Source organism: Eublepharis macularius, chromosome 6 (genome assembly GCF_028583425.1).
Source record: "Eublepharis macularius isolate TG4126 chromosome 6, MPM_Emac_v1.0, whole genome shotgun sequence".
Taxonomy (NCBI): Eukaryota; Metazoa; Chordata; class Lepidosauria; order Squamata; family Eublepharidae; genus Eublepharis; species Eublepharis macularius.
Genome location: NC_072795.1, coordinates 82,886,652 through 82,910,944, shown reverse-complemented (window position 1 = coordinate 82,910,944; position 24,293 = coordinate 82,886,652).

Below are 24,293 nucleotides of genomic sequence, written 5' to 3'. Positions count from 1 at the left end.
CAGACATTCTGGCACCTGCAATCAATTCCCTTGGCAACTTAGGCAGGGATTGTCTGAAATCTGTCTGAACTCCTGCTGTTGCCCTGGAAACCCCAATCTAAGACCAATTTAGCTTGATAGGCAGGTCTTCCTTCCAAGTGTGGACTGGAGCTCCAAATTTGTTACAAGAGGAAAAGACCAGGGGGGAGGGGGGCTCCCAGCTCTGGCTTTCAGGGAGAGACAGCTGCTGTTAGAGAGACAGGGAGAGTGCATTGGAGCTTGAATTTTCTTTGTGTGTGGTGGGATAGGGATCTGCCTCTTCAGGTTCCAGGGCTGCTGCCAGGCTCTGGGGCCAAGCTATTATTTATTACTGGTACCTTTCCTGCTGCCTGCTCAGGTAGAATTTCTGGGAGTGGTGTGGTAGGGATCTACCCCTTCAAGTTCCAGGGCTGCTGCCAGGCTCTGGGGCCAAGCTATTATTTATTATTGGTACATTTCTGCTGCCTGCTCAGGTAGGGTTTCTGGGAGTGGTGAGGTAGGGATCTTGATGGCTGGAGGAGAGCCTGCTGGCCCCCATGAACAACGAACAATGAACATGTTTGTGAACAGGATCATGTTTGTCAATGTTCATTGTTTGTGGATGGCAACGAACAATGAACACCATGTTCGGGGTTTTTTTCTGTTCGTGCCCATGTCTACTTAGAACTGGACTATCCATAACCTTCAGACTAGTTTCAGTCCTTTAATACAATTGTTTGATTTCCATCATCATGAATTTCATGCATTTGTGTTACAGGGTTAAGAAAATGTCAAGAGGGCCCCATCTTCCTGCTAGAGTAGCACTTATAAGTTCAGTAGAGTGCTTATTCTAAAAGCAGCTCCTCTTGAATGTACGTGTTCCTGATGGAAGGGTTCTTAGCAAATCCAACTACTCAATAGTGCCATTAGACCAAGTTTTATTCCTTTGTAGCAAGCATTATTTTAATGCTAGGCTTGCTCTTGAAGAACACAGCTAATTTTACCTAATTGCTCTGCGACAGTACACCATATTCCATAAAGGAGCATTCACAAAGATGTTCAGACAGAGTCAATTTGCTGCAGCTTATTTATTTCCATGTACAGTCCACTTTTTAAACTATTTTGTTCCTAAAGTGGCAGATTTTCCAGCTCATAAGGATATGCAACATACTGACCTTAGAGAAAGGGTTTTCTGAAGCCTTTGCTTAATTTGAATACAATAGAAATATCTGCTGCCATTTTTGATGAGTTAGTAAATTCACCTCTTGAGGCTTTCACTAAAATTAACTGGCACACTCTTTTGCTGCCAAAATCTGTGAAAATCATAAAGGAATGAGCCATTTGCATTATTATTTTAAAAAATGTTTCCAGTCACTAAATTGTTTCACAGCCATTATAAAGAATTACTCATCCTAGAGAAAGTTTTTACAGAATCAAACATCACTATTCTTCCTTTTGCCATTTATTTGATTGCAATCAAGAGCTAGTATTTAATCTTTGTGCTTTGCTTGCCACCTTGTGGCTAAAACTAATATTTTAAAGACCCATTCTTAAATGAAATATACTTGTTAAATGGGACCAGTTCACATGACTGCTAAGGGGCAGGGTTTTCTTCGTGGTGCTATGCACAAGTACATAGTACCAGCACCTCTTTCTGAAGTACTGCCACCACTTTCTGCAGCACCAACACTCTTTTGGCCAGCGAGTTTGGGCCTCCATAGCAGTGAACATCAAGAGTACTGGCACTTCTTATTTTTTTAGCAGACAAAACCCCACTTCTAATAGGACTTAACAATTTTCATGTTGATAACTAGCAGTTATTATGTTTTCAGCCTTTTCTGTGCTGCCATTATTTTAAAAAAAATCCTGGCCCAGGTTATATTTTATTTTCAGTTTCTCACATCCAAGATTATCAAGAATCTTAGATTTGTGTTACCATTCTGAAAAATCATGCTAATGTCCTGAACCAGTGATTGTTGTGTATCGTTTCAGCTCAAGAATTGTAATGAACACACCTAATTCAACACATATGATTCATCAGAAAGGTATTGAGATATATGATGGTAGCTGAAAGTTAATTTACAGTCTCATTGTGATGAAATGATTCATAGGCTCACATACATCTCCACTTGTTAAGAATCTCATCTGCAAAATGCGGTATGCACAAAAAGCTTAGATTTACACAGAAAAGGCAATAAGATGTGTGAATATAGGCACAACATTCTAGGTCACTCATGCCATGATACATTATTGAGGATGCCGCAATGTATCTGAATTTCAGCTAATTCTGAGAATCTTTGTTCCCAAGCAAGTCCTATGGTGGGGGTTGCCTTTAGTGCTCTCCAGGGAGGTAAAGGACTTGGAGAAGTAGCCTGTAGGATATTCTTGGGCTAGCCTTTCCTCAGATAGCCTGAAAATGCAATCACCCCTAGTTTTTGGAATGTAGCTCTGGAAATATGGTAGTGGAGATTCTTCCATTTCCTCTGTTCTGAAACAAAGTGGTCTGTGGCAAAGGAGGAACCACTGTATTTCTCTACAACATGATGAGTTCTGCACTTAGCTGAAATCCCTTATGCTGTTTAAAATTTTTTGCAGATCCCTAGGTAAGTTAACTTCATCTCTGGTGCCTATCCATTCTGTTTATGCCAGGGAGGCGGGGGAGTAGTCTTCCTTTTCTGGCATGGGGAAGTTGCCTTCTTTTGATCTGAGGGACCAAGACGGAGAAAATGGTCTATTATTTCAAATGCTGTGTGAATGATGGCAGGAAACTTATTGCACTGAGGCCATCCTCTTCTTTTACAAAACTTTGACTCAGCTGGCTTTAAGGTGCCTCTCCCCACCCAAGCTTATGAACTGTGTTTGGTCGCGCATTGGCACTTAGGAGTTCAGTGTGGTCATCAAGGACCCTGTGTTTTTTGTTTCGCCTACTTCATGAAGTTTATTCAAGCTAGCCAACTCTCATTAAGATCTGTTACAACGTAGGGTTGGATCCTATGTGACTATATAGATGAGGAAAGCAACTGGCAAGTGTCTTGGAGCCAAGTTTATCTTCATAGCTGTATCCCTCCTTTATTCACAAGGGGCATAATATTAAGTAGAAACAGATGAGATGTAAGTACTGGAAGGTGAAATGCCTGCAAAATCAAAAGTAGCATCAAAGGAAATTGAGTTTGAGTCGATTCGGTTTCGTTTTCCCGGCCATGTCGGATGCTCCTCTCCGCAGGTCTGGGAGGAAACATCTGAGCAGTCTGACCGGGCGGTTGACCCGCGAGGGTTAACCCCCAAGACTCCCAGTGAGGGAGTCATGGTCCGGGGCGCCGCGGGAAGAACCCTCTGGAAGCAATGCAGGGGGTAAATTGCCCGTTTGGTCCAACGGAGGCCGGCAGACTTGCGCAGCGCCTCACGTGCTGCCGGGCCATGGAGAACGGCAATAAGCAGATTTAAGGTGAAAACCTGTAAGTAAGCGAATCCCTTCTGACTTCTAAGTGTATGCAAAGGATTGGTGGGAGTTGAAGCTAAGAAGGAGTGGATTTCTTCCCCTTCACGGAGTTTTGGAACTTAGTTGGCGCCCCCCCCCTAAGATGGCGACGAGAAAGCAGAGCCCAGCAATAAGTAAATCGGTGATGGCGACGTTACAGGGGAAGGGGGAAACCCTGGAAGAGATGGTGAGGAGAGCAGTCTTCGATGCTGTGCAGCCCTTTGTGGCGAAATTAAATGAAATGGGGCAAAAGGTTGATTCAGTGGAAAGCGAAGTGAAAACCATTAAAGAAACAGCGACCGGAGCAGAGCAGTCTGCGCACGAGAACGCAGTACTCATGAAAGCAGCAAGTAAGGAAGTGAAGCTTTTGGAGAATCAAATAATAGGATTGCAAGTGGACTGTGCCCAAACGGTACTGCGTCTTCAGAATGTAAAAGAGGAGCAAGGTGAAAATCTGAAAGATCTGGTGTCTGGACTTTTGGCGCCATTCGCAAAGGCAACTAAAGAAGAGTTAAAAAGCGATATTTTGGAAGTCCAGCGGACATCTTCAAAGTATGTAATGAAGCGTCAGCTGCCTCGCGAGATTATTATTGACTTTTCATCTAAGACGACTCGGGACACCATTTTATATAATTCGTACAATGTGGACTTGGATTATTTGGGCAACAAGGTTAACATATTGAAAGATGTTCCATTTTTGGCTCGTAAAAGAAGATTCAAGTTCAAAGGACTTGCGGCTTCCTTGAGGAAATGTGATGTAAAATATAAATGGTTGTTTCCAGAAGGTGTTTGGTTTGGATATAAGGATCAAACTTACAAGATTACATCAGAAGCACAGCTGACAGACGTTTTGCTCAACCATCAGGAGTTTCAGCAGGAAGAAAGTCCAAAATCTGAAGGGGAAAGTGGGGGGGAAGAGAGAGCGGGCGCAGCTGCTCCAGCCGCGCAGAGAGAGCTGAGACCGAGATGCAGGGGTGGGGGAGAAAGTCTGGTCCTGAATATAGTTTGTATTGTATAAAATCTACCAATCTGATAGCATATTAGAAAGTTAACTTTTAAGGAAAATTACAGCATGAAGGGAATACAAGACATGTAGTGTAGTGTTTGTTGTTAATGTGTTGCCCTTTCCCTTTTCCCACTCCCCCCTTCCCTTTCCCCCCCTTTCTTCCCCTTTATATTTTTGTAGTTCTTTGTAGTTTTTTATGTTAGATATTAAAAAAAAAGAGTTTGAGTCGAAGCAACTGTGGAGATATTTCAGCCCTAATGATGTAGGTAAGGTGACAGGAAAAATGACAGTGCTATCCTAAACAGAGTTACACCCCTGTAAGTCAACTGAAGCCAATAGGTTTAGAATGGTACAAGTCTGTATAGGAGTCCACTATGAATCATTTTAGACAATGACATTATATCAGACACAATAGCATACTGAGGACAATGAAAAGAGAAAGGTGGGCAAATAAAAAAGAATAATTGAACAAGTAAATAATTATTGATTGAAATAGTCCAACAGGAACTAAGGATATGCATTTGTTCCAAATAAATGAACAATAGAAACAACAAATGCCTTATTCTTGGGGGAGGGGATAATAGAAACAAATGGATATTACAACAGATAACACTCATTGAACAAATTCCCTCTTTCTTTCCTCCCTCTCCTCCTTCACCTTCCTATTACACTTAATGAACTGTGGGTAGGGGCTGCTGCCATTTCACTAGTGCTGGCCTTATACATAACACTTATGACAACTGAACAAAACTGTTCTTACCCTGGTTTGTCATCCCACTCTGAAGACTCTGAAGGAGGGGAGGATTCTTTTTGCTTCCTACTCCTTAGCTGGCTAGCTGGCTCCACCTGCTTTGGAAAACTTGGTACAACAGCAGCAGCCCCCTTGGCACAGTAGTCTGGGGTAGGCAGAGAAAGAGGAGGCTGGCAAGTAAATGTGAATGTGAATGAATGAAATGCTGAAAAGAAATATATGCAACAAGAGGGGGACCTGCCATGACTTGCAGGGGGCATCTCATCCCCCACTTCCCCATTGTGTCTTCTTTCTCTGCCCCCCATAGTCTCTCCCACTTTTCCCTTTCCCACTCACCTTTCTCTGCCCCCATCTTCACCTTTTCCTCTCCTCCACAGCAGGCTCTCTCCAATAGCCCAGTTGCATGAAGAGGAACCTGCAAGGACATGCAGGGGCAGGACTTCCTTTTTCTTTGTATCCCCTTCCCCACACTATTTCCTCTTTCCCTCCTCCTGGCAGCCTCCATAAGCTTACCGTTCCCTATGTTCTTCTCCCCTTCAAACCCACTAAACAACGTACCTCTTATCTGCCCCCCCATCCTCATCTATATTTGTTAATTTACTTTGTTTATACTTTTCTCCACAATGGGGACCCAAAGTAGTTTACATCATCCTCATTTCCATATTATTCTCATAACATCCCTGAGAGGTAGGTTAGGCTGAGAGTATGTGACTGGATCAACATCACCTGGTGAGTTTCCACAGTAGAGTGCTGATTCAAATCTGGGTCCCCAAGATCGTGCTCTGAAGCTCTAACCACTTCACCACACTGGCTTTGGGGGGAGCATCTGCTGTTGAACAGTAACAAGTAGGGATGTACAAAACAAAAAATGAGCCAGAAATACACCCCAAAATTGCTGTTTTGTTTTGTTAAAGCAGCTTCTGGAACAGTGAACCGAATTTGGGAAACGAAGTTATAACTAGACATGGGCACGATCCCCCCCAAAATACCAATCAAGCTGTTTGTAGATCCACTCTGGTGACGAGTCCAGATCACCGATTCACTCCGATCAAGTCCCATTTCGGATCTGGGATCTGGGATAGGAGGGGTGCCCCCCCCCCACACACTTAGAGCAGATGGAGGAAAAAGTTTTTAACCCGGCGATGAGCCGCCTCCCCCCAGTGAGGGGATGTTTTATCACACACACACATGCACACACTTAGAGCAGGGGGGGGAGTTTTTAACCCTGCGACGAGCCGCCTCCCCTCAGGGAGGGGACATTTTCTTTCTCTCACACACACGCACGCACTTAGAGCAGAGGGGGGGAAATTTTTTAACCTGTCCCTGCCTCCAAATAGAGAGAGACACACACACACACACCCCGTCAACAAGTTTCAGCCAGCTTTTAAAAAAAAGCAGGGATAGAATCTTCCATCCCACCCAATTTTAAAAGCAAGCAGCCAGTGTTCCAAAAGCATATTTTAAACAGGAAGAAAGTAAAACCAGGATCCACACGGATCCTCGCGGATCCTATGGTTTTTTAAATAGGAAAAACACAAATGAAACATCAAATCACATACCAACTTCTTGCAAAAAGCAGGCACTGGGCTGAGAAGCCAGGAGGAGAGAGATATCTCTTTTCAGTTAACTCTTTCAGCACTGAACGAACTCAGGAGAGGAGCGCAAAACAGCTTGATAGCTGCTCTCAAAGCAAGGGGTTTTTGAAAGAGTTAACACTGAGAAGAGCTTTTCCTCGCTAGGGGAAATATTATCAAGTTTTAAACAGAGCTCAGGCATTCCCCTGCCTCCGTTACCAGGGGAACAGATTGTTGGCGTCTGAATGTCTAGCTTCCCAGTCCTATCACGATCGCCCCAGAGTCTCGACTGCTGGATCGTTTGCCGTGGAAGACAACAATCCACTAGGTCATGATTGGGAGATTGCCATTATTGTGGTTTTTTTTATCGTAATCCAGATCATGCCCATCTCTAGTTATAATGGCACCCTCCCACTAAAAAGTGAGCAAGTTTCATTTTGGTTCACACCTCACAACAGCTGCAGCACTAGGCACTGGGCTCGCACAGCAACATCATGTTTTCCTGATTCACCAATCAGGATTCACAAATCTGATTCACCAATCAGATCCCAAGGGAAGAGAGCCCTTATGCTATTAACTCTGTTGGCAGGAAGGGGGAATGAGCGCAATGTGCATGAATGCATCTTTCCCCCTTTTCCATCGCTAGGGAAATGGCATCATTTCCTTGCCAAAAGTCCCCACAAGGGGAAACCCCTCTCTCCTATCAGCTTTGGAAACATTTGGAAGGTGGAATGTACAGACTTCAATCATAGGTGCAATTTTAAAGACATTTCCCTGGGAGTAAGCACTTTTGAATAGCATGGGACTTAGATCTGAGTAGACTTATTTGAGGGGGGGGGTTCAGGTGTGTAGGAAAATGTGTCTTGTCTGTTGATGGCGACAATCTCTGGATTTATCCTCAAAGCATGGCCACTTGGCTATTTGTATATAAAATCATGAACACATCGAAAAACCAACACTGTTTGTTGTAACGTCAATTATTTTAATAATAAAAAAAATCCTTTTGCACATATAGGACCTTGCTCTGAGTACTTTCTCATATTGAGCCCAGGTTAATGGTTACAATGATTTCCTGTGTGGAATTTTTTGTTAGGGCTTCTCTGTCCAAATAAACTTGTCAGATTGGATCCCTGTGGAGAAAGTGGTAAAGATGATAGGATAGGATTTTTAAGGGAGCTGGGTACGTACTGTGTATTTCTGCTGAAGTGTTTTGGTTTCATTGCCGAGTCATGAGTCATGAAAAATTGTTTTACTCTTTAATGTTCTTGATGTATAGGAAAGCCATAGATAAATGTATCATATAAATAAAACAGGGCATGTAAAAGGAAAGTCCAAAGAAAAAACAGTTACAGTACCCGTTGTATATTTGCTTGGTATGAAACAGCACTGTAGTTGTGGTAAAAAGAGGAAAATATTTTTCAGTTCCAGTCTTCAATTCAGCCCAAGTTAAAACAATATTTCCTGTAGATCCCTTCCAGGAATGGAGGATATAACAGTGAATGTGAATAAATTTATTTTAGGGGAAATAATCTCTCTGTGTCCAGCAGATGTCAGTGAAAGCTGCAGAACAGAGAGGAAAATATGGCGGCGATGGGGTGTGTGAAATCTGTTATTATTACTTGTGGAAAAGTGCAACAAGTCCCTGGCTTTCATAAGCTCTGCAAATTTGGAAACCAAATGTGATATTATTTTTACTCATAAATAAATTGTCTTTCCTTAGAGAAAAAAATAACTGTTCCATAATTTTCAGACAACTTTACTTCGGAATGCTGATGACATGATTTACCCCAAGCAGTGTATCACTATTAGGAATAGCCTGGATGTATTCATTTATATACCCACCTTTCTCCTAAGCATCCAAGGATCCAACCTAACCATACCTCCTCCAAAAGGTAAGTCCTGTTGATTTTGATGGGTTTAATTGAGCATGGTTTTGGTCATGGTCATAAAACATTAAACAATCTCATCTGATGAAGACAGCTGTGGTTCTCGGAAGCTTATGCTACAAATAAGTTGGTTAGTCTTACTGGACTCTCTACTATTTTGCAACTACAGACTCACACGGGTAACTCCTCTGGATCTAGACAATTCTTGCTGAGTTGTACGTTTTGATGAGTGAGGAGCCCTTACAGGTGAGAATGTCAATTGTTTAGTTGCAACACAGTTTGGTTTTTGAAAACCATTCCAGGGTAGCTTAATCAAGTTCATTAAAATACAGATAGATAAGTAATAGACTCACTGTGGTATGAAGTGAAAAAAACAAGTAAACTGGGTTGTAGAGATGCCTTTAGATCTATCAGCAGCACATTTACTGCTGGGATTCTTTTCAATTGATGGTTCACATAGAAAGAAGAACCAAGTATGGATAACCAAAGGATAAGTCCTGCAGTGTTGGAAATCCAGTTCTACACCAGATATAGAACTTTGGCAAGAAGGGATATAGTGTTTTCCAGAAGAGATGGGTTCAAGAAACATGAGGACATTTGTTTGGACATTTTGTAGCTATATGGCTGTGGTTGATCAGTGTATTTTTGTTGTGGAGTGAGATATTTGTTGGGAGTTCATTGTGTTGTTTACTTTTAATAATTAGAAAACTCAGAAAAATAAACATTTATTGTATATACATATAACATTTTTGTGGAGAGTGTTTCTATGGAGAATGTAGTTTATAAAAAAAATAACATAATTTATCTCACAGCTACTTCTTTATCTCTGTATTTACCGTCACATCCCATTGTAAGAAAGCAGGCACTTTCTACTGCTTTCTGTGATCAGGCTACAGAGGCTGTAGTGAAGAGGTGCATCAGGAGAGATTGGCCTCCTTCTTATTCAACTGCCAAAACAAAAATAAAATTAAACTCCATATTTTTAAAAGCTGATTTTGGAAGACAGATGCTCTATACCGTTTGGGGCTAGTTCCTTAGATGAAAATAATAATAATTCCACTCCCGGATATCTTACAGAAGCATAGGTCAAGAATTATCTAAGCTGTTTGTGAAAAGTGATGGATGGCTATTCCTTGAGGGGGAAACAGAAGAATGACAAACATAGGAACATGATTTTTTAAAATCTTGTTTAAAGAGTTAAATATTAAATGAAGAAATGTGGATTGGCAACATTGCTTCTGCATTTAGAAACTGACTTTCAAGAGACATGCCCATGTCTGTAGCAGAACAGGGATTACATTTTGAAACATTTGCCCTAGAAAAGTATTGAGGGGAGAAATATTTCAATTTTGAAACTTTTATTTTGAAGATTGGATTTTGGACAAGCCATGACACATTTAGCCTGATTTTAAAATCCAGAATGAATTTGAGCAATAGAATATGGCCTCAGATAGAATAGATTTCAGCATGCTTCATTTACTCACATCACTGTAATTCGTTTATTTAAGTAGTAATAATGATTCACAGATAACAATATGAAGAATGATTAACTCCATTACTTTAATGCCATTCTTACTGAAGTTTCTCTTGGATAAAAAAAATTATCAGGAACTTCTTGAAAATTTCAACATTTTAAAAGAAAAGAAATGGTCTTCTTTTTCATTCACTGTCCAGAATATGACCCACCTGTACAAGCAGATAAATGTATGTCGATAACAAGCACATCTCTACACAATTGAAAAGCTTTTCTATGATTCTCTATCAGTTAATCCATTTAATTTCCCAAGCAAAGCATATTTTTATTGAAAAGAGGGTCCCATTATTGAATATTTAAGACATTTATGGAAAACCAGTTTCTTATTAACATCATTTATTGTGAAGAAATATGATTGCATCTAACTGTCATGAATATCTTCATTTTTCCATTTGTACACTCAAAAAGAGGAACTGTCCCAATCTTCTTTTAATCTCTCTAATGAACAGCTGTACTGAAGTATCGAAGATCAGATATTTCCTTGTATCTTTCTCCAATTCCACTGGAGCGCCAAAACCTTTAATTACAAGAAGCAACCAAGATAATTGTGCTTTTATTTGCAATTCTCACATTTGTCCTATTTCATGAACCAGCAATCACCTTCCAGTGAGCAGCATTCTCTGTAATATAGGCAGGCTGGTGGCTAACCATAACTCTTTGATCTGTCTCAAGCCCATGGCAGCAGCACTGTAAGAACTTTCAGGCAGGGGGGAGGAATTGCAGGAAGCTAAAGGTAACAATTAGAGGTAGGCATGGTCCAGAAAATGGGCCAAAATTTTGCACAGTCTGGCCTGGTTCATGGTTCGTGAACACAGTTCATGGGACTCCTCTTTTTCATGAATTTTGGTCCATATGGGCCAGTCCATTGGTCCGTGGTCTGTGAGTCCAGACATCCTGGCACCAATCTATCAATTCCCTAGGCAATGGAGAGGACATCTGCAGACCTTTTGCAGACCTTAAAAAGTTAATAGGCAGCTCTGCCTGCTGAGCAGAGAGCTCCCATTCTGCTCTATGGAGCAAGGAGCAAGAATGAATTCCCTAGGCAATGGAGGGGTGGACATTCAGCAGCCAATCTTAGCCCTCAAAACCTTGATAGGCCACTCTGCCTGGCAACCAGAAAGCTCCCATTCTGCTCAATGGAGCAAGGAGCAAGAATTAATTCCCTAGGCCATGGCTGGGAAGGTGTCTGTGATGAGTCAGGGGGCTCTTCCCCCACCCTTTTCTGTTTGATTTTTCTTCATTGCAACTTTTTGGTGCTGCTAGCCAATGAAAGTCAATTGGCATTTGCAACTCCAGTATCTACTTTTCCAGTTTCCCTTGGAATGGATGCTTTGGGAATCTTTAACTCAGATGTTTGAAATGCAATCTTGAGCAAACTTGGAGGGTGGCTGGAGGAAAGGCTGCTAAAGATTCTCTGTGAGTTTGGGCACTCTGGGTATGAAGGGGGCAGAGACAAAGCTGCTGGAAGTGGCAGACCACGGATCAACAAACTGATCCATGAATGGGGCTGGTCCGTGAAAAGTTCGTGGTCCGTGGTCTGTGAAAATCGGCGAGCCACAAGCTGGTGGTCCATGGGGTTTTCCTGGTCCGTGCCCACCTCTAGTAACAATAGAAGTCAAGTTGATGTCAGCTTTGCCGAGCCTGCAGGAAAGAATAAAATGAGGGTTTAATTGCTCATGCTGCAGATTGAGCCAAACACAAAATGTAGTAAAAGATGGCTAAATATTGACAATAAAATTATGACAAACCTAGCTGAGAAACTATTAACATTCTTATTTCTCCTTGGACTTCTTTTAAAGACCTGCATTCTGAATAAATATGGCCCCAACAACATATGTAGTTTGGAAAAGTCACAATAGAGAGACATTCCTTGGGTATTTTTATACAGTAAAGTCACCTTTGAGATGAAGTGCATTCAAAACACTGGGTTGGATCCAGACTCATTGCCCATTTTCACTGATTTTCCCATTCCTTTTCAGACCACCTCATGACATTCTCAAGGTCTCATATCCCACAGGAGTAGCATTTTGTGGAGAACAGTTGCATGCACTGGGAGAAGGAAGGCAGTAAAGTTCCTTTCCCTGGATGGAACATTTCCAGTCCCATTTGAACATTTTGTGGCAGTCACCTTTTAATGACTTTTCCATGTGAAAAATTCTTGAATGAATTCAGTCTTGCATTACTTCTAAATATGTGCCTCCTTCATTAAAAGGTTAGACCTGTTTTTAGCATCTTACAATGATGTGGACTCAGCTCCTGCTAAACAGGACAGAATAGCTGAGATTGGTCAGGCTGCTGCATATTTTATTCTTTGACATACAGTCAATCGGCATTCACAGGGGCATTCTGTGATTAAAAATCAGCAGCACCGTCCTGAGCAGAGTTATACCCTTCTAAGTCCATTTACTTCACTCAAGGGCATTGACTTCAATGGGCTTAGAATGGTTCTGCTTAGGATGGCTCAGAAGGGTGCTTTTCCTGCACTGTGACTTCTACAGGCCACATTAATTGGTACTCTGGGGACATCTGAGTTTTGTTACTCTAGTCACACCATTCTATTCCTAGCTGAAGAGCCTGGTTGGCTTCTGAGTAACACGTAACAGTGAAGCATGGAATGATTAGGTTATGAAATCATGGATGACTGAGGAAAATGTGGAAGATGGGGAGATGATCTGCTATTTTGCCACAGGTGTGACAATTAAAGGAAGGTAAAAAACAGCAAGACCTGGAGAGGTTTGTGGCCAGATGTCTCAGTACAAAGAGATTTCTGCTGGACTGGGAGAGGAGAGGAGGAGGCAGGGCTTTTTTTTTCTGGGAAAAGAGGGGGTGGAGCTCAGTGGGTTGCCCTCAGAGAAAATGGTCACATGGCTGGTGGCCCCGCCCCCTGATCTCCAGACAGAGGGGAGTTTAGATTGCCCTCCGTGCCGCTGAGCGGTGTGGAGGGCAATGTAAACTCCCCTCTGTCTGGAGATCAGGGGGTGGGGCCACCAGCCATGTGACCAATTTCAAGAGGTTCTGGAACTCTGTTCCACCACATTCCTGCTGAAAAAAAGCAGGAGGAACTTTGGCCAATGAAACTGCCTCTGTAACTCAGTCAACAGCCCTGCCTCCCCAACATGAATCACTCAACAGTGGTGATGGAGCTATACACCTGCTAAGAAACAATAAATGCTGAAATTATGTATCCATACATGTACGTATAATTTACATACTATCTTGTATTTTCCCTCATTTCTCAACCCTTATCTCGTATGTGAGCAGGTGAGGAAGAAAACTAACTCTAGAAAAGTGAATTAAGCTTATGGTGCAGCAATATCTTCAGGGATGGGACTTCCATTATTCTGTCCTAGAGAGATGCTCAGCTTTTGCATGTGGTCACACTGCTACATCAAATCAGGACTAGAAAAATCATAATGGAAAATGTTCAATGAAATTAGCGAATTATTCTAATACTTAGGTTTGCTTTGGGCTGTCTCGATCAGGTAATCTACACTTCAGTTACCATCATGGTGACACAGAGGAAAAATGCTACATGAACATGAATCTGTTTTGTAGCTATGCTATTCTTCTCCAGCATGTGACTCTGATTATCTGCAGATCCTTTGAGTGTTTGTGATTTCAATCAGCATTTTGTTCATTCACTGCCTTTTTGTTTATTGATTTATAAGCCCTTTAGAGCTGTATCATTATTGCTAGCATTTTCCTCTCCATGGGGGCAAAACAGTATTTCATTAATAGTGTGTTAGAAGCTATTTGAAACTGACAGTGTGTTTTGAAGTTGGGTAAGAGAGGTGACATATTTATATGAGACTGACAGAAATGATCGTGAAACATAATTACTGTATCTGAGGGGGGGAAAGTCTACAGGCGCCAGGAAGAGTCTGTCTATAGTGTTGTGGCACCACTGAATACATTTCTGCTGAATTCAACTAAATACAAAACAATCAGTAGTCTTAATGGAGAGATCCAGTAGCAAGTAACCACTGGAAATGCCTCATAAACATCAACAGCGTTGCTCCCCATGTCAATCCATTAGTAAAAATCTACCCCATTCCAACAAAAGTTCATCATCTTTTATTAAAAATTAATATCAACATCACAAAGCAATGAGAAAGCTTTTGAGCTTCCCTGAGCTCAGAACAGTGGTTTGGTTAGGGTATTAATTATGGGAGGGGGTGGTATTAATACATCAAAATACGAATCTCTTTGTATGTTTGGAATTTGGCATTAATTTATGCACGTAAATGCCTGAAAGGGAGACAACTGGCCTCTTCTGCATGCTCACTTACAGCAGGTTTTCTGGGCATTTGGCCTACAAGGATCGGTTCTGCATTGGACTTCTATAATTCCACATTTGAGGGAGTTGAACTGAAGTGGCGTTCCAGTTTTTATTTCTGCACTTCAAAAAATGCCCCACTTCTGCTGTGGTCTTTTTGACATCTGAGGTTTCATAAGTGTGTTGATTGGCTGAGGCGTTCTGGAGGGAAATTTTAAAATATTAAGAGGAAGTTTCCCAATGTTGGAGGACTTTTCAATTTTTAAAATGTTTTTTTAAACAGGAAAAAACTGGACTAAAAAAATTAAAGGAAACAGAGACACCCCTGCACAGAATATCCTGATAGCTTGTGTTAGTGAGAAGACAATTAACTGCTGAGTTTAACTGCCAAGGTTAGCGTACACACACAACAAATAACAAATGACATTTTTTAAAAAAAAGAATGAAGGCTGAGAGTGGTGGGGGAAGATGTGGGGGGAGGATGTGATTCCACATTGCTGCTCTACCAATCAGAATACAGGAGGATAAAGGAGGGGACGAAAGGCAGGGCTGGGTTTACCCCAAATAAAACATTCTGCACTTCAAAAAAAAAAGTCTTTTAACTTCACAGTAAAAAAAACCCTTGGGGTATTTGCTCAGGGAGAAAAGCCACAGAAAACGCAAGGAAGGACTGTTTCTCAGTGGCAGCAGCTTTTCATCATGCAGAAATCAAAAGACTATGGGAAGCAATTTGGACACTGAACCAACTGCATGTAGAACTCGGGATAAATTGAAGCTGTATGGGGGTCAGGGTTGATGGAAAAGCCCCATGCAGAAAAAGCCAAGGGTTTTTTTTTTTTACATGTGCCATGAAGAAAAAGGGAGTGTGTGTGGAAGAAATTAGTCTTCTGCATTGTTTGGTTTAAGTCTACCAGGAACACACTTTATTTAAGAGCAATTGCAAGATGTTGGGAGATATATCAGGCCAACATTAGGGGTGTGCAATCCAGCATTCCTAATCCAAATATATCTGGCTAGCTGGTTTCATCATAATCTGGCTAGCTGGTTCAAACTAGAGAATCTCAAACCAGATCGGGATGGGCAGACACTGATGGGCCAGTTTAATTTGAGGTTAATTTGGTTTACTCCTGCAAACACACCTGCAGCCCTTGGCTGGCTGCTTCTACAGAGCTTCTCAGGCTTTCTTCCAAGAGGGGAAGGCTCTTGGACCACGGCTGTGAAGAGCTTTGTATGTAATAACCAATACCTTGAACTGAGTATGGTAACTGATAGGTAGCCAGTGGACTGACTGCAGGATGGGAGTGATGTTCACACTCCTGCTCGCTCCTGCTAACAGTCAAGCCGCAGCATTTTGTGCCAATTGGAGTCTCCTAGTTAACTTAGATGTTAGACCTTTATATGTCACTCCATGGAGGAAACTAGACTTTAGTAGTTGAGGCTTAACAGAGCATGGGAAGGTTAGCAGCATGCTCTTTGGTGAATGAACGCTTGTATACTTTGGATCTTTTGAGTACTGTGCAGAGAGCCCGTAGGGTATGCTCTCTTTTATATCTCAGATTATCCTATCCAAAGGCACCTTTACCATACTTATTTTTAACCGTTCCACAATACAGGAGAACATTTATGATTGCAAGACTAAATTCTATTCCTTTTCAAGTTATGCAAGGTCAAATACAAAGGATTTCATGCTTTGATAGACTTCATGACTGTGCTACTGGACAGAGAAAGTTTGGAACATTGTTTATTGGAATATAACATTTTTTTGTGGCGTAGGGGATGTGTAGATTACTCAAATTTTCTGTGACAAAGAAGGGTTGGCCATACCAGACAAGGTAAAAATACTTCTGGAAAGTGTAGACTTAGGAGTAACACCGGCTGTGTTTTTTTCTTATTTAATAATACCAAAGTTGCTGGGGACCTTCTTCTAACTCTCCTCTTATGACTACCCCAGTTTCAGAAATATTGGACCTCAGGGGGCCATGTTATGCCCCCTCCCCAAAGAAGGTGCCCCTATCCATCTCCTATTGCCACTATTCTCTATGGGAAAAACTAGGGGGGCAAGCAAAATGCACCAATTTTTCAGGGGATCTACTCCTACTTGTCCTTTAAAAAACCCCCAAGTTTAAGAAAGATTGGACTTCTAGGGGACTGTGTTATGGTTCCCCTAAGAAGGTGCCCCATCCACCTCCCCCCAAAGAGGAAAAAACCCTGTGAGTCTAGTGACACTCCTACCAGTCTCCAGGTGCAGGTCCAGAAGTCAGCACAGCAGGTCCAGCAGTAATTCCCAGGCAGGCCAGCCAAGTCACAGCCCAGACCACAGAGATAGAGGCAAGCCAGTAGGAAGCAGGCACCAGTGTCATGTCTCCTGGCCAAGGCAAAATGGAGGCTGGCTAAAATGCAAGCCTCCAATTTAAATCCCTGCAGCATTTCCAAAAAGGCACTCTCCTTCCAAAGAGAATCCTCAAGGAATGAGAGCTGCTGCAGGGACTGGACACTATTTGAGTCCCCCTCCCTTCCCTGATCCCCTCCCTCCTCCCTCTCACGCACTCACTCACTCACTTAATCCTCCCCCCCATCAGATGAATAAAAGGCGAGAACTTGCAGGAAGCACTTTCTTGCGGGGCACGCTCCTGGCATGGTGCAAATGGCGTAACTTCCAGGAGTGACATCATTGCGCAAGCTGTGGGAGTGCTCCCACACTTCACATCAGGCTGATTTAGGAGCAAAGCACAGGAGCATTCCCACGGCCTGTGTGATGATGACGTTACAGGAACTGACGCCATTGTGCTGCGCCAGGAGTGTATGCTTGAGGACTTCCAAAAGTTAGTGCCAGGTTCTCCACCCCTCCTGCTGGGAGGGTAAGGGATCTGGCAACCCTAGTACCCTGTAGGGCTATAAAACTTGCTTGAATAAGGCCACGGCATAAGCATTAAGTTTTGGGCCCTGTTCAAATTTGGAATATGCCTTCCCCACAGCAACATCATAATTCCATACATGCAGTCTTATGAGCCATGAAAAAAGTTTCTTTTAATTCTGAAATTACTGTTATGTATTCTACATTTCTGAAAAATAATCACCTTTACTATTTTTGTTTAACATTCAGTCTGAGAATCCATGGCAGCATAGTATTTTTGTGTGTGTGTGTGTGTGTGTGTGTGTGTGTGTGTGTGTGTGTGAGAGAGAGAGAGAGAGAGAGAGAGAGAGAGAGAGAGAGAGAGAGAGAGAGAGAGAGAGAGAGACTAAGTGAATTAGACACTCAAATATATTCTGGGCTGGCAAATCTGACCAGAAGCTGCAGCACTTCCACTCTCTTAAGGTGCTTTGCTTTTCTCTTCCCACCAGGTGTCCCTCCCTCCTGCATGTACAAAAGGACTTCTGGGACTGGTAGTTCTTGATATGATAGACCCTCTCAAATAGAGGAAAATAAATCTCAGTCTCTCAGTTTCACACAGTCCACGTTTAATAGCACTATCACACTTTTTCTGTTCTAGACAAGGGTCTTAACTGACTCAGGGGGCCTAGCAGTTTGGAATGTCCCTTGAGATTGCTGCTTGAACACTGCTTCTGTTTGGTTCCAGCAAATCTCACAAAATATCTTACAAGAGATCTGACAAAAGATATATAAATACTAGCAAACAATCACATAAGTGCTTCGTGGTGACATTACATGCACTGATCTTTCCAAACTTTTTTTTTTTTTGGAGGGATGGAGCCTACATCCATACACTGATAGATGCTATGCTCACAGTTCGGTGACAGTGTTGCCCTAAAGGGGGATCTCCTTGTGAGTTGGGGGAATTAGAGCACAGGGAAAGGCAGTGAAAGGGGGTAACTGTGAGATTCTCTGCTAATTTATACCAGGCCCCTTCCCTCAGAGGACTCTCGAAATGAACAAGTGGGAGTATGACAACACAAATTTTGTTGCGTTTTCCCTGTCCCAAAGCCGAGTCTTCCCAATTTGTTTCGAGGACTCACCTTTCACATGCATTGTCCTCATGTGTTTGTGGGTGTTGTCGCAGGAAAAAAAATCCCAAAACAGAAAATGCGTTCTTTATCTGCGCCTCGTCACAAATGACGTTGATGCATTCCCACCCAACTTTCCTTTTATTTTTTTTTCAGCGCATGTGGGATTATGCTATTCCATTGGCCTGTCTTCCAGCTTTTGTAGAAACTGGGCACGTGTAGTACTACGTTCTCTACCATTGATTTCCTGCTCAAAGTTTTAAATGCAAAAGTGTTTAATAATTATGCGAACAGTAATGTAGTGTAATCAGGCAATTGTGCGATCCCATATCCTACTATATAAAAGGCAAACTGTGTTACCCACCATTCACTCCTTATCACCGCAGAGGCACAGTATGCAGAGATAAGAAGCAAAGGTGGGGGGAATGGTTTGCCTCTCTACTGTCTCCTTGGGGCCTCCAGCAGCCCAGAAGGGCCCAGCGTGGCTGCTAGAAGGCTCAGTGAGGTGGTGAAGCCCTCCCAAGGTCCCACAGCAGTGGGAGCAGGGCTCCCCACCACCTCCATGGGGCCTTGGGAGGGCTGCACACAAGCCAAGCAGCAGCCGAGGGGTTGGAGGAGGAGGGAGTCCCTGCTCTCTTCCCTGATCCCCCTCTTGACTGATGCCACGGGGGGAGGCACAAGGGAAGTGCTGCTAGGGCCTGTTGTATTTTCCCAAACAATGAGCCTTAGTGCTGGTTTAAAATAAAATCAGAAATGGCATTCTGTTCTCAATCTTGTTCCTAGAGTGATAGTGTGAAGGTTGAGTGATCCAATGTAACAAGCACTGCGGTATGATTCCCTTTATATACATAGATATCGTAACAGCACAAGGACCATTTTAAAAAGTTTAAAAGTGGGGTTATACAATCGCGCCTGCGAGCCTGACACATGCATAGGAGGGGTAATGGCGAGAGGAGGGGTTGGAAATTTGTGGAAGGGCACTTCAAAAGCCTTTGAGGCTTTTAGGGACAGTTGTTTGGGCAGTTAAGAGCACCAAAATCTCACAGAATACATTATTACCTTTGCATCCTTCTGTTGCTGCCATTTCCTTTTGTTTTTCAGTTCCATTCCCATAATGAGGGGTGAATCCTTCCTTTTGACAGTCTGTGTTCCACTGTGTTCTCCCATTAAATGCCACCAAGCTCCTTTGCCCAAGAGCAGACAGCAGGCAGACAGCATGATTGTCTGAATGCCTCCCTCCCCAAACAGACCTATGTTTTCCATAACTTTTCCTTTTGCTGTGGGATTGCAAGATGGTTTTTGAAAGCCCAGAGTAGGCCAATGGCTTGCAGGGGGCTTGACTTAAGCTTGCTGTGGAGAATTATTTAAAAATAATGTTTTGACAGATGCTGAATGGTGGGGTGGAACTTTCAGTAGGATTGTAAAGAGAAAAGTAGATTGTAGAATAAATGGAAATTGAGAAGTAGCTGAAATTTTATTGGGGTACATATTTGCCTTTCAGTTCAGAGAAAGAGAGAGCCATGACAGACTATTACTGAAGTCTTTCAGAGCTTTTATCAAGATCAATTGATTGAAGAGACCACCTGCACCCAGCTCAGCAGTGGTGACTACGACTGACAGTCCAAGTGCCCTGAGGGTGGTGAGAGGGACAGATGAGTGCCATGGTGCTGGAATGGTGCATATCTCCAGCCATCCTGCATATTCCCACCATGAGACCTCCATTCCAGACCAGTCCAGTACCTTTCCCTATGATATTTTTAGGCAACAATTTCCATCCTTTCCTTCTCCATCTTCTGTATGGCAGTTTTTTATGTGCCCTAAGGATGCATGTGCAGAGCTGGGGTCAGTACTACAGTGAATAGCTCTTGCATATGCAATAATTCAAACACTTTGCCCAATTTGCTTGAAACTTGGAGTTTCTTTGAAGGACAAGCAGAAGACACACTGCTGCAATTTGGTTGGAAAATGATGACTCAAGCCCCTTCCCTGGAAGTCCCCCATAGGGAATCATGAAAGTGCAATGATGACAGAGGGGTTGGGGTGGCGGGCTGCAACAGAGGCCTTCACTTTCTGAAAGGAAATAAACAACAAACCACAACACGGAAGGAAGGAAAATGCAGAGTTTTCAATGGAAAGATTTTTTTTTGTTAGTCACTGTAAGGGTAGGAAAATGAATGCAGAAAGGCCTTGTTTTTTAAATGCTGGTGGATGGCTACTGCTTGATAACCATTTTAGGAATTAGTAGAGAAAACTTAGTGCAGCTGCACAGAGAGAGACCTACTTTGGGGGTTAACCCCCCCCCCCGTTCAATCTTCTTGAAATTTGCAGGTTCTTTAGATTAGAGGAAGGTCTGTGTTCTGCGCAGATTTGGGGCTGTTGACTGTAAAAACAGTTCTCCCAGATCCTCAGACTGGTTCCCCCTCTCCTTCCCCATTGAAAAGAACAGCCACAAAAAATCCTAACAAATTTCAACCTTGAGTCAACAACAGTACTCTGGAAAATGATCCAATCACATTAAACATTTCAGTCAACAGCCTGGAGCCAAAAACATGATGAGAATTTTCTAGATGCACGGCCCTGGTTAGTATTAAAATAGCCTGATAATTCAGCCATCATCTGAGTTTTAAATTTTTCATTATTAAGAATGGAAATAATAAAACACCATATACCAGGAGAGCTAACCCAATATGGAAATGGTAGGGCTAATATCTATGCCACAAAAATTATATCTATGTCACCGACTATAATTTGGAGCATAAAAGAAGCTAGGACAAGAAAACAGTTTTGTTGAAGGCAATTATAGTAGAGAAGAAACAAAAACAAAATATGATCTCTGTCCCTTGGATGCAAAGGATCAGGGATCGATCAAACCTAATTCAGTTATATAGGCTTTAAGCATAGATGTTACCAAAGAATTTTTAGTGTGGGAGGGTGTACTTCTATCAGTAGTTCATTAAATTCTCTCCCCACCAACAAATAATCATACGTACAATACCAAGTGGCTAAAGTATTGATGAAAAGCATCTGGAAAATCACATTTGGCCCATACTCATCATTAATCATAACAATAATAGAATCAGAACTTTTCACTATTAGAATAATAAAATGACCATTTGGGTCAGTTATCAATTGCTCAATATGAAAATAGACACATTTCTGTATTGATATAGCAACATCTTTACATCAATTAGATGTATCTGTAACATATACGTCTCTCAACACAATCCCTACATAAATAATTCTTTTCATTTGCCATTATATGGCATTCTGGTAAAAAAAAGCCACTTCACATTAAGAGTTTTCAACTTAGAAATAAACTCTTTATGCTTAATAGAATCCCAGAGGCCCTTAAAATTCCATAATATCACGTTACACATATTGTATGAAAACAATACATTCAATCAACAATGCCCAGTTCCCCAATCTCAAAAGAATTATGGAGTATAATATAGAAAACCTTACTGTCTCTAAAGTAATTACCAAATAAAAAGTAAAAAAAAATACATGTGATATGAAGTTTACTGTGATAAACAATCAAACAATAACTCTATACCCCAACACACTATTATGCACCAAAACTGATCTCATTCTTAAACAAAAAAAGAAAGACCCCTGCACACATTCACTTTGCAATTAAAAACAGGTCTGGATAATAAGCCCAGGAGTGAGGCAAAATTTTGACTTTGACAGAGAGGCAAGAGGGAGCTTTCCTGACCTCCTCAGGTAGGCCATTCCATAAGGCAGGAGCTATCACAGAGAAAGCATTTGTGTGAGCAGCTGTTGTTTTTATTATTTATTTATTTATTTATTTATTATATTCGATTTATATTTCACCATCCCCACACCAGCAGGCTCAGGACGGATTACAATCATATACAATTAAAACACATTAAATAATTAAAACCAATTAAAATCATAAAACAATTCAGATTTACACAAGTTAAAAATACATATATATATATACACACAGATTCATAACGGCACAGCAGCCAGCCAACCGACCTTCACCCATCACCAGAGCATCATCGTGGGGACTGTTCATTTGATGGAGGTATTGCCAGTAGGGAGGACATATTCTGTAATCTACCAGCCAGAGGGCTTCGCCTAGCACCGCCCAAACGCCTGGCAGAACAGCTCCATCTTACAGGACTGGCAGAAGGATAACAAATCCTGCTGGGCCCTGATCTCGTTAGACAGAGCATTCCACCAGGCTGGGGCCAGGACCAAGAAGGACACCATTAGCAGATTTTTAGCACTAGAATGAAGAGTCCTCTGGGGTTCATATGGGGAAAGGCAGTCCCGCAGATACGCCGGTCCCAGTCCACATAAGGCTTTACAGGTTAGTACCAAAACCTTAAACCTGACTCGGTACTCCACCGGCAACCAGTGCAGCTGATGCAATACCGGTGTTATATGCTCATGCATCGGTATTCCTGTGATAACCTGTGCTGCCTCATTCTGCACCAGCTGTAACTGCTGAATCAGCTTCAGGGGAAGCCCTGTTTAGAGTGCATTACAGTAGTTTAACCTGGATGTGACCATTGCCTGGACCACTGTAGTTAAGTTGCGGACTGAAAGATAAGGGGCAAGTTTCTTGGTCTGTCAAAGATGGAAAAAAGAGGACCTAGCAACCGCAGAGATTTGGGCCTCCATTGTCAAGGAGGGATCCAAGATCATCCCCAGACTCTTAACTTTTGGAGCTGGTGTGAGCACCGCCCCATCAAGTGCAGGGAGCTGGGGTCCCAAATCCATGTTTCTGCAACTCAAGTACAGGATCTCCATCTTTGCAGGGTTTAACTTCAGCTAGGGTTGCCAGGCCCCCTCGATCTCCCAGTGGGAGATTGGGGCCTGGCTCTTACCTAAGGGGGGGGGGGGTGTACGCGCGCACTCCTGCAAGTGCGATGACGTCACTTAGTGACGTTACCACGCAGCCCGTTAGGGTGCGGATCGGGCCCGTTGTGAACGCCCCTGCAGAATGCAGGAGCGTTCCTGAGCTCTGCAGAGGCCCACACGGGCCCAATCCATGCCAAAACGGGCCCAATCTGCGCCCATTTTGGCACGGATTGGGTCCGTTTTGGTGCGGATTGGGCCCGTTTAAGGCCCCTGTGGAGCATCGGAGCATTCCTGGACTCCTCAGGGGCCCACAACGGGCCCCATCGTGCCAAAACGGGCCTGATCCGCGCCCGTTTTGGCGTGGATTGGGTCCGTTGTGGGCCCTTGCGGAGTGCAGGAATGCTCCCGTGCTCCACAGGGACCCAATCCAGGCCAAAACAGGCCTGATCCTGGCTGCTGCTGTGCACGGGGGCGCGCAGCACTGCAGGGGGCGCGCATTGAAGGTTCACGCCCCCCCTGCTGGCCAGGTAGGTGGGGGTGGGGGCGGGAGGGTGGTGGCAGGGGATCCCCCACCGGGGGTCTGGCAGCCCTAACTTCAACCAACTCTGCCTCAACCATCCAGCCACGGCTTCAAAAGCATGCTCCAGGACTGATCCAGGCCGGCCATCCATCAACAGATGTAGCTGTGTGTCATCCGCATATTGGTGACACCCAAGCCCAAATCTTTGCACCAACTGGGCGAGGGGGCGCATATAGATGTTGAACAATAATGGAGAGAGAATTGACCTCTGTGGTACACCACATATTTGTAGTATCTGCAGAAGGTCCTGTCCAGATGAGTTAAGGTGCTGTGGTGGAATATAGGGGGAGAGCTGGCTGTGCAGATATGAGGGCTGAGGCCATGAAGGGCTTTGAATATGATAGTCATGACCTTGAACTGAGCCCAGTAAGTGATGAGAAATGAATGGAGTGACTGCAGAATGGGAGTGATATGC